This window comes from Meles meles, chromosome 1 (assembly GCF_922984935.1).
Source record: "Meles meles chromosome 1, mMelMel3.1 paternal haplotype, whole genome shotgun sequence".
Taxonomy (NCBI): Eukaryota; Metazoa; Chordata; class Mammalia; order Carnivora; family Mustelidae; genus Meles; species Meles meles.
Genome location: NC_060066.1, coordinates 17,886,053 through 17,900,512, shown reverse-complemented (window position 1 = coordinate 17,900,512; position 14,460 = coordinate 17,886,053).

Here is a 14,460-nt window from a genome sequence, read left to right as displayed (position 1 = left end):
GAGTTTCACTGGGTTTGGTTTTACATTTTTTCTCTTGTAACTTCCATAAAGTTAGTCACACAACCGCTTAGGAACTCAAAACCACATCCTACTATACTATACTGACTGACACCCATGCAGCTTCATTTTGTGTATGAAGTGTTGGTATAGGAAGGTGAACACTTTCAAGCAGACGTGCATTCGTATAAATACTGTTAACTTTCCCTAACATACTGCTTGGGCTGCACTCTGGATGCTAGGCCCGATTTGGATACATGTTGGACAATACTGGGAGTATCTTTTAACTAGGACTTCTATAATGCCAGCAACTAAAACAATGCATTTCAAACCAACTAAACCCTCACTACAGAACTAGAACCATATGGAATAGTCTGTACAGAGGTATCTGACTTCCCTATAAATTAAAGAGTTAAAAAGAAATGCTGATATGGAAATTAGGAAAACCCTGGGGAGCTGGGAGTTGAAACTTCCAGCTAAGAGTTAAAAGCTTGAAGTGATCACATATGTGTTTGTTCATGTACATACACTAATACATCTTGGTGGTTCAAGTGCAAACTCCCAATATCCTCTACATGCTATCCCCATTCTTGGTCAGGAACGTGTAGAAGTCTTAGCAAGGTGAGGTCCATGTGCCATCTACATTAGACTTATCCAAGTTGCTTATTAAAATGTCAATTCCCAGACACCACCCAAAATTTCCAGTGCCTCAGCCTGGATTCCCCAGCAGCAGACTCTGAGTCAGAATCGGTAAGGCAAAATGAGGCAGGGATGGGAAGGAACCAACGCTAAGCACGTTAAGGAGTAGTTCACTGCTTTGACACCGAGGGCTGAATTTCTCGGAGTCTGGGAGAAGGTGTAGAGCCATGGTTCTCAAATGTTTTGGTCTCAGAACCCTTTATACTCTCACAAGTTTGTAGGAGTTCTAGCCACTGATTCCTACCATATTAGATATTAAAATTAATTTTTTAAGATTTTATTTTTATGTACTCTCTACGCCCAACACGGGCCTTGAACTTACAGCCCCAAGATCAAGAATCACATGTTTTACCACCTGGGCCAGCCAGGCATCCCATAAAAACTAAGTTTTTTAAACTCACAAACACTCATTCCGTTAGCCACCCTAGATGTGACATTACCAACTCTTGGAAACTCTACTGTATCCTTACAAGAAAAAGCAAAGAAAAAGAGGCAACAATATCCTGGTGTAAGTTCAAAATAATTTTGACCTTTCAGACCTAAAAGGATTTAGGATTTCCCAGAGGGTCCTGGAACACACTGAGAGCCACTAAGGTAGCCATATCTCAAAGTTATACCATTTAAAGGTTAAGGAACTAGGTATGTTCCAACACCCATTCATGAGTGTCTGAGAGTATACTAACTCTCTGGAATTTCCAGCCTGCCATGTATTCAGGTTGAGTATGTCCCTCCAGTCAGTGTCCAGGTGGTGTGTGGGGTCTCTAGGGACAGAACAGGAGGAGCCCAGGAAATGTGCAGTGTATGGACAGCGCTGCCATACCAGAGAACCTGGGCTTTAAACAAATCCCCTCCATGATATTTCATGCACATTAAAACAGTAAGGCACCAGAAGCACTGTCTCCTAGACCCTAAGTGAAGCATCTCAACTCTACTCAGTCATCATTCCTTTTTGTCTTTGTTCTTTCTAGTCTGTGCTGTGATGGTTATGCTTTTGTATCTGAGCATTCAATACTACTTTTAGAGAACAGCCATCTCCAAGATTACAGTTGCTCAAAGTTCATGTTTTATGAACTACAGGGTGGTTCTCAAATGTATTTTTATGAATTATTATGAGGTTTTGATTCCTGCCAATACATGCTACAAAAATTCTAGCACCTGTCACTTATAATTCTAGAATTGCCTGCTTTATTAATTCAATACTAGAACTCAACACAGTTTTTCCTACTTCAATATTCAGTAAGCCATGTCTGTGTGTCTCTGCTACAATGGGAGAGAAACTTACAGCCTCTGGTATTTTGGTAGACATAATATCTTCCAGATTGGAGCCAAGAAGAAAATGATTCATCATGAAGAAATATTGGTGTTAGCCTCTAACATACTACTGTTTCTCTCAGAGAAAAGAAGTGAAGGTTTCTAAACTCTTCCTGTCCACATCACAAAATTAGTCCAGGATGCAACATTCAAGTCAAGTATGCTTTGTCCAGAAATAGGAGTGAATATCTGGGTTCTGGTGCCTTGCACTGGCAGGCTCTGGGCACGTTAGGATGTTGCAGGAAGGCAAGGGACAGTGTGTGCTGGAACCTACTTGCATGATACAACTGACATGAGTTAAATGTGCACATGCCTTGTTCCTACAGTTCTGTGACCTAAATACACAGATGTGTTTGGGGTCTCCTTCCATGGCAGGGCCAGTCCTCCTCTCAGAATTCCTACCTACCTACAAAAACCACATAGAAAACCATATCTCCTCCTACTTCTCATTCTTTTGGGTGAAGAGGTATCCCTTCCACCAAAAGAAATTCATCCTATTTGTCCTAGAACAGGTAGGGAGTCTAAGGAGTCCCCTGTTCACTTGACCAACACGAGGTGGAGATGGAGAAAAGTCAAACCACTGTGCTGGTTCTGATAAGGGAATTTATCACCCTCTCCAAGCCAGGAGAAACCTTCTTAACAAATTCTGTGATCCAAGCTGCTGTGATTTTTTTTTTTTTTTTTTTTAAAGAAAGTAAGCCTAGAACTCAGAAATCTGGCTATGGATTATCAGAAAGGTTTTATTCTATTATCTTTCTTCCTCTCTCTCTGGTTCTCACCATCTCCAACAGATGCTGAGTCCTGGAGAGAGAACATTAGCAGACATAATGGTGAAATGTTAAAGCCACCAAGCAACAACCTTGTTTTTGTTGTTTTTGCTAGGCAGTAGCAAAGAATATGATAAAATGTGGTTAACTCCATCCTCAAGATAATCTACAGTTTTATATTCCAGACAGTTGGTCCTTCTGAGGGAAGACCAGCATGGTCTAAGAGTTGTTCTACAACTTGTTTCCCTTTGGCTTGTCGCAGAACAGAAGAAAGCTAAAAGCTCCTGAGAAACACCTTTCTTTTAATTTTCCATCATATCATGACTTACGGTATTCTTTCATTGTTTTGTGATCAGAAATGGCTGATCTCTGCGGCAACTCATGTCCCAAATCTAGACCATGAAAATAATAGTCTTGACCAAAATACAGTGGCCAAACCAGTTTCAGAATGCTCGCCTTGGTCTGAATCCTTGACACAGCCTCTGTCTCCCTCTGTAGGCCAATCCCTCACAATCAGATACTGACCAACAAATGGGGATCTATACTAAACAAGGATAGCTAACAAAGTGGTGAAACTAGAGTATGCCAAGGGAAATCATAGGTCCCTGTAAATATAGACTATGACCTGGGGAGGTCTGCAGTATCTCTTCATACAAAGTTGTGATTTTTTTTTTTTGAAAGATTTTATTTATTTGACAGAGAGAGAGGGATCACAAGTAGGTAGAGAGAGGCGGGGAAGCAGGCTCCACGCTGAGCAGAGAGCTCGATGCAGGGCTCAATCCCAGGACCCTGACATCATGACCTGAGCCGAAGGCAGAGGCTTAACCCACTGAGCCACCCAGGTACCCCCTGGTGATTTTAAAATCACAAAAAGTTGTGATTTAAAAAAAAATAGTTTTTCCATAAATGGGCCAGATCAAAAAGATCAAAGAAAGCACTATGCCTGACTCAGGAGGTAAAGGAACAAAATAAATTCACAAGAGGATATTCACTAAATATTCAATTAATCTTACCTTGCACATATAAGAAAATGTCTGCATGCTCTGAGCAAAAATGAGCAGTATCCCCATTAAATTCTAGTTTCCACACTCCTATTGGGTTGTTATATTAATAGAAGTGGTGATTTTTATTATTTTATTTTTTTGAGGTAGTGATTTTAGTCCACACCATAAGACCCCCTGCCTCCTCCCCAGCCTCAGCTAGCACAGAAGCTGCAGCACATTAGGGAGCCTGCTCCTGACAGCTGTAACCAGAAACTAAGTAAATACAGCTCTGCAGATGCATTTCACGGGGTGTATTCTTGCCTTATGGAAGAAAAAGTCTACCAAACTTTCCGGCACCAGGCCTGAGAGGTGCTTCCACCAAGTCCTGAGTCCCTAGAGCTGCTCCCGCTAATCAGCCCAGACTGAGCAAAAGGAACAAAGCGCCTCAGAGCCTTTCCCTAAATGTATAGGCTTGTGGGTGTCTATATGTTTAATGCTTGATGTTACAGAATTAAAGGGAAAAAGTTCACATGCAAAAGGATAGATTAGACGCTCCAACCTTTTCTCTGGACTGTACCACTCTCTCCATCATTGCAACACAAACTCTTGAAACCACAGAAGATATTTCCAAAGGCAGTGATTCATTACTTTTCAAATAAGTTAAACAAAATTCTATCCAAAAGCACTAATTTGAGCCGTTCTTAGAGTCGGCTAAAATTTTAGGCAACAGCAAACCACTGATAAGAATGTACTGACAGCAAAGGGTAGAGGCAATGTTGTGGTCTTTGACAGCCCAGTCAGAACCGGGTTTGAATGTTACCCCTAGAACTAGCTGTGGACTTTGGTCCAGGAATTTAGCATCTCTGTGCCCTCATGTCCCCAGTAAAAAATGGGAAGTAACTCCTACTCATTGGTCTTCTATATGAGAATTATATAAGTTTACGCATGTAAAAGCTTACCACTGGGCATGAGAGCATTTGATAAATCAACATTACAGTTGCATGCCATGCACTCAAGACCCAAGAATGAATAGGAAAAGGTCAGGGCTCTTGAGAATGGAGAATCTCATAATAATGATCTATTTCACTGTATGAGGTCAGGTTAGAACCATAGGAAGAAACAGAATGGAACACTTTTGGAGAACAACTTTTGGGGTTATCTGCCCAGCCTCTAGAACCCAATTCCATTTGTCAAAATAGCCTCTAGCAGTGATATCTATACCACCCGGTTCTTCCTTCCTCACTGCAGCTTAGTCAACACAATCAGTCCGAAGAGGACACTTGACCCAGGCCAGGACAAGGAGTTTTTGTCTTCTAGGAATTAGAAGCTCAACCACAAGTGTTAAGCAAGTCTCCATGTGTGGCCTGCAACAATAGGATGTTGACCTACGAAAAAGCAGTGGAATAGAGTAGTCTGGTCTTCAGAGAAGAGAATAACCCAGTAGATACAAAAAAGAAAGAAAGAAAGAAAGAAAGGAAGGAAGGAAGGAAGGAAGGAAGGAAGGAAGAAAGGAAGGAAGAAAGAAAAGCAGAGAATAAAGGTGAAGAAAGTGGCTTTTTCATTCCTGAAGCCTGACTGCATTTTGCTTTTACATTCCTGAGACAACCCTACACACAAAATGTAATGTATTCCTTTTTCTTGTTGTTGCCAGAGCAACTAAGTTCCTAGTACTCCCTTAAGGATTTAGTCTCTTTTTGGTCAACAAAACTGAAACAGGTGCCCAGGAGACTATAGAAAGGTCATAGGCTTCAATGCTTCTGGTCTTAACCGAATAGGTTGTTCATTAAACTTCCTTCAATACAAGTATTAACCTTAACAGGCCCATGTCTCCCAAATCTAGGCCAGACTTTTCCCCTAAATTCCTATAAATCCAACTGCATATGAGACTCATCATTGATGATTTACTGGGGAGCCAAGCAGGGTTCTTGTAGGCATTTTACATACAATTGTTTTGCCAAATCTTTGCCACAACCCTACACTATTCTCATGTACATACACAGAGACTAGAGCCTAAAGAGTTTAAGTGACTCACCCACCGACTTTCAGAAAGAAGAGAAAGAAGAGACTGGTGAATTCCCACACAAAGCCAGAGTTCTTCGCTACTACGTTCACTATAGCTCTTCATAATCGATAGATTAAAAAATAAGATTAAAAGTAAGACTGGAGTTTGAATCCAGTTTTGATTCTTCACAGTCACATGATCCCAGGCAGTCACTTCACACCCTCAGGCATAATTTATTTCTCTGCAAAGTCAGTGCAAGAACCCCAGCCCTACTTAAGAGTTGTGCCAACAATTAAGCTACTCTTCTCATTTAGCCTTTGTGGTTTCAACCTTTATAAGATAAAAACACTGGATCTACATTCTGTTGAGCCTCTCTGATGCTTAAATAAGATACACAGGAAACTCGTGAATTCTAAAGAGCTTTGTAAACTTGAGGGATTAGCATATTAAGCTAACCCTGGATTCACTGCATGATTTTCTTAGCCTGTTTCAACACAGACTATGCTCCATGATGTCTTCAAGTTTGTGATTTTTAGAGAAGGCAGAAAGTTTAAGAAAGTAAGGGCAAGTAAGAAGCTCTAATCACAGAGTAAAATTTCTTGTACTTAAGTGTCCTGATCAGCCTCTCTTATTACTGATCTCTGACCTTAGTTGAAGCCTTCCTGAACCCTTTGTGCTGCCACTATCTACGTTCTCAGGCAGCTTCATACTCAGTGTCATACGTACCTGCCTCACAGGTATTTGCTTACACCCCCACAATCCTCTCTAGACTATGCTCTGATTGAGAGCAAACTGTAGTGTAAAGTGCCTGACAACTGCCTTTTGTGATCATAACATAAAAATCTTTTGACTCCTGAAGCATCCAGTTGAAAGATATCCATTTCTAATGAACACACTGCCAGCTACACAACTCGATAAAGAATCAGGCTGCCCGACAGGTGAAGTTCCCCTTTTTATAAAGCCTTAGGTGACCTAGAGTAATTGACTTTTTCAGTGACTCTGCTTCTCCCTTCCCCCTTTAATTCCTGCTCTTATATTTTCATTTCACCAATACAGAGTAACTCCAAAGTTACCCCACTCCACCCCACCCGCCCCTAGCACTGACCCCAAGGGGCCCACCGGCTACCCACTGTACTACACACTTAGTAACTTAAATGATGTAGCTACAACACTAAGAAATATAATAAATTATCTTACAGTTTAACGGGCCAAAAGTCTAATATCAGATCTCACCGGACACAATCAAGGTGTCATCAGGGTTCCCTTCTTTTCTGGATATGAATCCATTTCTTTACCTTCTCCAGTTTCTAGAGGCCCCCACATTTCTTAGGTCATAGTCCTCCTCTTCCATCTTCAAAATCAGCAATATTGCCCCTCTCTGAACTTCACTGGGTACTCATATCTTCCAACTGAGCCTCTTCTACCTCCAATTCTTCTCCCCCCAAGATCGCCCAAAAACCCCCATCTCCCAACCCCCCCTTTTTTAAGGGCTTGTGGTTACATTGACTATAGCTGGATAATCTGGGCTATTCTTGCTAAAGTCAGCTACTTACAAGTTTAATTCCATCTGTAACCATAATTATCCTTTGCTGTGTAACCTAACATATTCCCAGGTTCCAGAGTTAGGACCTGAACATCTTTGACGGTCATTATTCTACCACAGAGATATTTGAGGAAAAATGTAAAGTAAATAAGGAAGCAAACCCTGTGGAAATTTGGGAAGAAGAGCTTTCCAGACAAAGCAAAGTGAAAGCCAAGCTACTTTTGTATGTGTGTTCTGGACTACTCAGGACTCAAGACTAAAAGCCTCACATACAGTGTTAAGTGCTGAGTAACATTCCCTATATTGAATAGATTTTTTAAAAATTGCAAGGCATAATAAATTAGAAAATTAAAGCATTGTTTTGTCCAGAGAGTTTAAACTATTTTATTTCTACCACTGAAAAAGAACTGTAAACCTAATTATTAAAATTCACAGATACCAGAACAACACTGGCTACTCTGCCATTTTCCTGTAAAGTCGCACAGAATTGCGGAATATTATGATTGGAAGAGACTTCGGTAGACATATCTTAAGCAGTTAGTATATGACACACACTAACACACAGTAGATACTCACTAATTATTTTCTGAATAGCCTCAGATTAAATGTGAGAATTGTAACATTATCACCCCTCTACATACTCCTCCCTATCCTCAACTTATATCATGGAAGCTGCCATATTTCTAGATGTCCTCATGCCTCTACCAGTGGTTAATTATCCCACCATAAGCACCTAGCCCAAGCTGGGCCCATCAGAGCTTTTTCCTAGGATTCTAAACATGGTACCCCAAAGCAGTCTCTGCTAACTGGCAGAAGTTTTAAGGTATACAATTTGGGAGCTTTCTTGAGAAAATATAAAGTTGACACCCAGAGAGAAACAAATGAAAGAGTCAGTGGCATCATTGAGCATATGATTCTAATATTTTCTGAAGATCTGATGAAGTCCCTGTGCTTCCAATGTTTTCTGGGACTCCCATGAGCCAATTGATTCTGCTTAATTATGCTTCTCTCACTGCCTAAGGACTTGTAACCTCAGACTCACAGTGGGAGAACATGGAAACAAGAGAAGGTGAAGTCTTATCGACAGGTGATATCCATGGTTAGTGAGAGAGCCAGGGATCAACAAAGGTTTTATTCCTCCACTGAACCCCTTTGGATCTCTCCGCTGAGTAATACGATCCACGTGACGGACACTGCCTTCACACCATTTCCTACATTTATTCATTCATCTACACTTCACTACCACCTCACTAGTCCAAACACAACCAACATTTCTCAACTGGACTGCTGTTTCCTGTTGCACCAAGGGAAAAAATAACAACATGCTCTTACATTTCATACAATGCTCCAGAATGTTTGCTTTTCTAACCCCAACCAGTCCTCTCTCCACCTCAGTCCAGGTGTTCCAGCCAGGCAGGCTGTCTTTCAGTTGCTAAAACTTGAGTTTTTTCTCTCTTAAGAGATCTTGTGTAGTTATGTCCTCTTTCTGGAAAGTTCTTCCCTTGACTCTACATAACTAACTCCTTCTCACCTCTCACCTCCCTACCTTCTGAGGCCTTCCTTCAGCACCTATTAAGGTAGACTCTTGGGGCACCTGGATGGCTCAGTGGGTTAAACCTCTGCCTTCGGCTCAGGTCATGATCTCAGGGTCCTGGGATTGAGCCCCGCATCGGGCTCTCTGCTCAGTGAGGAGCCTGCTTCCTCCTCTCTCTCTCTCTCTCTCTCTCTCTGCCTGCCTCTCCACCTACTTGAGATCTCTGTCTGTCAAATAAATAAATAATATCTTTTAAAAAAAAAGTAGGCTCTTGTCTTCCCTTTGCATTCTCCATAATAACTGTAAAACAATTTGGAATTAGGGATTAAAACAGTGTTTGCTTTTTTAAACAAATTTCTCAGTAGACAGTAAGCTCCATGAGGGCAAGAAATTTATCTGTGTTCCTCACAACTGCATATTCAGGACTCAGACAAAAACCCAGCAGTCAACCTGAATCCTCACTTTCTCTCACACACTACATCCAATCCATCAGTAAATCCTGTTGGCTCCACCTTACAAATGTGTTTCAAATATGGCGACTTCTCCTAATGTCAGCCACTACTGTTGTAGTCCACAACAACATAACCTCTCATTTGGACTTAAATGTTTCCTCCCCGAAGGTCTTCCTGCTTCCTCCCCATTGGTCTCCTGAAGTCTATCAGCCCAAAGCAGAGATCCTCCCAGGAATTCTCTTACAACATAAATCATATCATGGCACTCCCTCTTTAAAACTCTCTGTTTCTTTCTATCACTAAAAAATATATATATAAAACTTGGAAATAAGACAAGATGTTCTTTCAACATGATGCTGTTTAAGAGGTTTACCTAAGAAATGTTTAATTACCAGTGAGAAGACATGTTAATTTGTCTTTGCTATTTAACTTTTGATTAGAGCTCAGATTCTATGAAGTTCCACTTGTACATTTCTGTCTGCTAAAAAAGATAATCCCAAGATTACAACCGCATTGTGCTATGGAATATGAACCAGGGTATATGTATTAGTAAGTTTATTTCTCCATTTTCACTGAATACTTGACTATATAAATCTCCATTCTTCCAATTTTCTTTTAAAACATCTTACTCGTTCTCTCATTAATTAATGAGTTGCCTAAAATATTCATTTTATACATATTCATTTTATATTTGCTTAAGTCATCTTTCCAAGTTTTTGAACACTTAACCTGGCAGTTCTGGAGGTCTCACCAAGATGTCCAAGCGGACTCACCCACCAGAGCCAGTTAGACTATAATTGCCCAAAAAGGGGGGGGAGGGGCACCTGGTGGGTATTTCAGGCCCACCCACAATTTTTCCTCCTGAAACTATTCCTGAGAAGTACGTTCTTATTCAAAGGCTACTGTAACAAAGCACCACAGACTGCTTATAAATAACAGCAGTTATTTTTCAGAGTCCTGGAAGCTGAGAAGTCAGAGATCAAGGCGCCAGAAAATTTAGTTTCCTTTGCTTACATGCTCTTTGGTTCACAAACAGCTACTTCTCACAGTGTCCTCACATGATGTAAAGGTGAAGGATATCTCTTGGACCTCTTTTATAGGAGCACTAATCCCAATCTTGAGGCTTTGTCCTCATAACTGAGTCACCTCCAAAAGCCCCACCTCCTCGTTCCATCGCCTTGGAAGTTAGGATTTCAACATATGAATTTTGAGAGGATACAAACTGTATATAGCACATTAAAAACTTACCTTTGTTGATTGTTTTTTATTTTTGTGACTCTGTGTTTTGCTTTTTTCCTTTTGTTTTTGCTTCTAGTTCTTAGCCAGATTTGGTTCTGGCTTGTTCAGATGGATTATTTTGTCTTGCATAATATTCAAGACTGAGCCTTTAGACTATAAGCTTAATGCAATTGTGAGAATAATAATAATGTTGTCTAACATCTGTTGAATGCTTATTATGTGCCAGGTACAATTTTAAGTATTAATTATTTAATCCTCATAACAAACTCCATGAATAGGTATTTTTTTTTCTATTTGACAAATGAAAAAAATACACATATTTCCCTGTTTGTTTACAAAGCAATTATGACATGCATTTTTGCATTTCACCTTGAGAAGGATGCTATAAAATCAAAAGTGAAACAATTCTTATTCCCATTTTACAGATGGGGAAGTAAATTCAGATGTTAGATGGTTTTCTGCCTCCAAACCGAGTATTTTTGCTTCCAGAGTCCATTCCCTCACTATAAAAGAGCGAAAATAGAAATAAAGACATCACAACAAAACTAAAAAATATAAAATTTAGGTAGTATACTCAAAAAAAATTACCTTATAACAACAAAGAAAAGAAATAATGACATATGTTAAGTCCTTTCTATAAAACTGCTTCCTATATTTAAAACAAAAACACAACATACATATTAAACCAAAATATTAAAAAAGATCTCTTTATTTTGCTTTGCACAGCACAGAGATGTTTTCTAAACTATTATATATTAAAAATACCAGCAGTAATTTTGGGTAACCTCTGAAGTGAACCAAGAGAAATCATTTTAAAAAAAATATTTTGACAGGCTAACACTATTCCTAAGAAATTATTGCTCTAACTTGAAAGAGCACCAAAGGGGTTTCAATTAAACTAAATTTTCCTTTGCAGGATTTAAAAAGTAATGTTCACCAAACTCCTTGCCAACTCTTTAGGAAGAAGTAAGTAAAGGTCCAAAAATAGGCTGAACATCAGATCCAAGTAATGTGTCAGTGTGGATGGACTGAATATCATAACCCAAGAAAACAGAATCTGAGTTACATTACGAGAACCTACAGATCCACTAAGGAATTCTACCTACTGTACACTGCCATCAAAACTGAGATTAAGAGATTCCTATAAAGGCAATGCAAGACATATGATTTCAGAATCCTGGCGCTAAGACATGCTATATTTATCAAGAGTGGAGTTGAAATTCACTAATATTGAAGTGATCTCAAATGGTTATAAACCTGTGAATCTGGGGCACCTGGGTGACTCAGTGGGTTAAGCCTCTGCCTTTGGCTCAGGTCATGATCTCAGGGTCCTGGGATCGAGCCCCGCATCTGGCTCTCTGCTCAGCAGGGAGCCTGCTTCCCCCTCTCTCTGCCTGCCTCTCTGCCTACTTGTGATCTCTCCCTCTCTCTTTCTCTCTTGCTGGCAAATAAATAAATAAAATCTTAAAAAAAAACAAAAACAACAAAACAAACCTGTGAATCTACCAAACTCTTTTAGAGAAAATACCAGTGAATGGTGAATGGCCATGTATTTGAATGGTGATTATCCTTTGATTTTGTCGTCTCTCAAATTACATCTTAAAATACTTGTGCTATGTTTTCCAGAATACTTTTGCCTGTGGTGTTAAAAATTCTTGGTGTAATACCTTCCTCAAATTATAACTCCATCACTTTGTTTACATTCAAAAAAATAAAAAGCATTAACATTCATGTACGCCATGCATTTTTTTTTTTACTAGATGCAAGATATTTAGAAGAACAATCTATTACTACTGCCAGTGAGCCTACTGGTATATGGGAAAGAAACAGGTATGTTAATATGCATACCCTCACACCCATACAACCATGTGTGATGAAAGCCAATTCATTTATTTTATTTTTTCAATGTTCCACGATTCATTTTTTATGCAGCACACCCAATGCTAGTTTTTCTCTGATCTTCTCACAAAGCAACCACCACCTTCCCTTCTTACAAAACACCTTTAGCTATATTGCTATTTTATTAATACTTATTAATACTTATTAATTAATAATTAATAAAATTATTAATTAATTAATTAATAAATACTAATTAATAAAAATGTGGCCATTTTTATGGCTAAAAGTTCTAATTAATGCTAGAATTGATGCACTGGAGGCAGTGGGGAGTGTATGAAAGAAACCAGGATTAATATCAGGATTATATTCTTGACTGGGGAAAGGGGAAAGAAAGGAGATCTCTTTATAAATTTTTTGTCAATGGCTTTACTTCCCAAACTTTAAGTGTGAGATTTATATACAATCAAACCTGAGTTCATATTCTGTTCTTCCTCTTACCAGTACTAAGATCTTTTAGAAGTCTTTATTCTTCTAGCCTGAATTTCCCCATTTGTCAAGCTGAGATGATGACTTGTCGTGCAGTGTTGAAATATCAAATAATGAGATCATGCATGTAGGGGGCTTGGTGAAGTGCCAGGCACATAATAAATATTTAATAAATGGTAGTCACAATTATGATTATTCATGCTGATTACCATGTATTCATCCATCCATTCAATAAAGAATAGTTGAGACTATGCCATATTTTCTCAATCCAGAAAGCAACATTTTCTCACATTTTAGTATTTTCAAAATCAAAGTGACAATTTCACTAAACATGTACAGTATATAATTATTTTCTTCCCTTTTTTTTAAACATTTTTTTTAATTTGACAGAGAGAGCACAAGTAAGCTGAGAGGCAGGTAGAAAGAGAGGGGGAAGCAGGCTCCCCACTGGGCAGAGAGCTCCATGTGGGGCTGGATCCGAGGACCCTGAGACCATGACCTGAGCCAAAGGCAGAGGCTTAACCCACTGAGCCAGCCAGGTGCCCCTATAACCTTTTTCTTCTGAAAGATGTCTTTTAATTTGTTGAAGTTATCCTACAGTGATAGTGTCCTAGTGCTAGCCAATGTGCTAGAAGATAGATAGATGGTGAAGAAAACAAGAAAGCCCTGGCTTCTAGGAATGTACAGATCCTAATGCCCAGCAGAGAGGCCATACTGCTTTAGTCTATGAAGAAGTGTTTTTGCTGCCTGCTTTGGGATCTTATTCAAATTGTGGCAAAGATTTAAGGCACCACAAGCCACTCTGAGAATCTGATGAAGGTTATGGGCTTTCTTTTCCAGACAAAATATACATATATATTAGTTTTATGTACAATCTTGGGAGTTTTGCAGACTCTTCAAAGATACTCCATAGTCTCTCCCTACCCCCCAGAAATCTCTGAATCCTAGATAAGAACACCTGCGTACCCTTTTCTGAAAAATCTCCAGTTACCCTGCAGGTCACTTTTATGACTCTGTGAGTTTAAGCATCAGGATGTCCTGAAGATGAAGAATAAATTGCAGAGCTAAAAAATCACTGACTCATAGAGGCTCTGACAACAGTTTCTGCTGGGCTAGTAGCCAAAAGAATCTAACTTAAGGAAAGAGGAAAGGAAGTTTATGTTAACTTTAGGAAAAACAACCTACAACTCATTCCTTTTCTCATTCATTTAGTGCAAGTCAACAAGCCACAGAGTCAGTGCTTGATTTACTATCCTATTAGATGACCCATCTTTATAGCCCCATACTCCTACTCCAATCTAGACTTGTGGTTTGGCTGTGTATCAAGCCTGTACCTATAAATGTCAATATAAGGGTGATAAAATCAGAACAATCTCTTTTCAGGAAACCAGTGTACAAATGCATCATTATAATATAACTTTTTCTACAATTTATAAAACTCTGGTCAAAGTGCTTGTCAGAAAATAAAAAGTTCCTTTTAGCCCTTAGGTCCCACTCTAAGCACAGGTGATGGCAGTGCTTAGTTACTAGATAATTTAATTACTGGAATAATGTGAAGTTCTGGAGCATGAAAGGTTAACAACAGCAACACAAACCCAAATTTGGCTC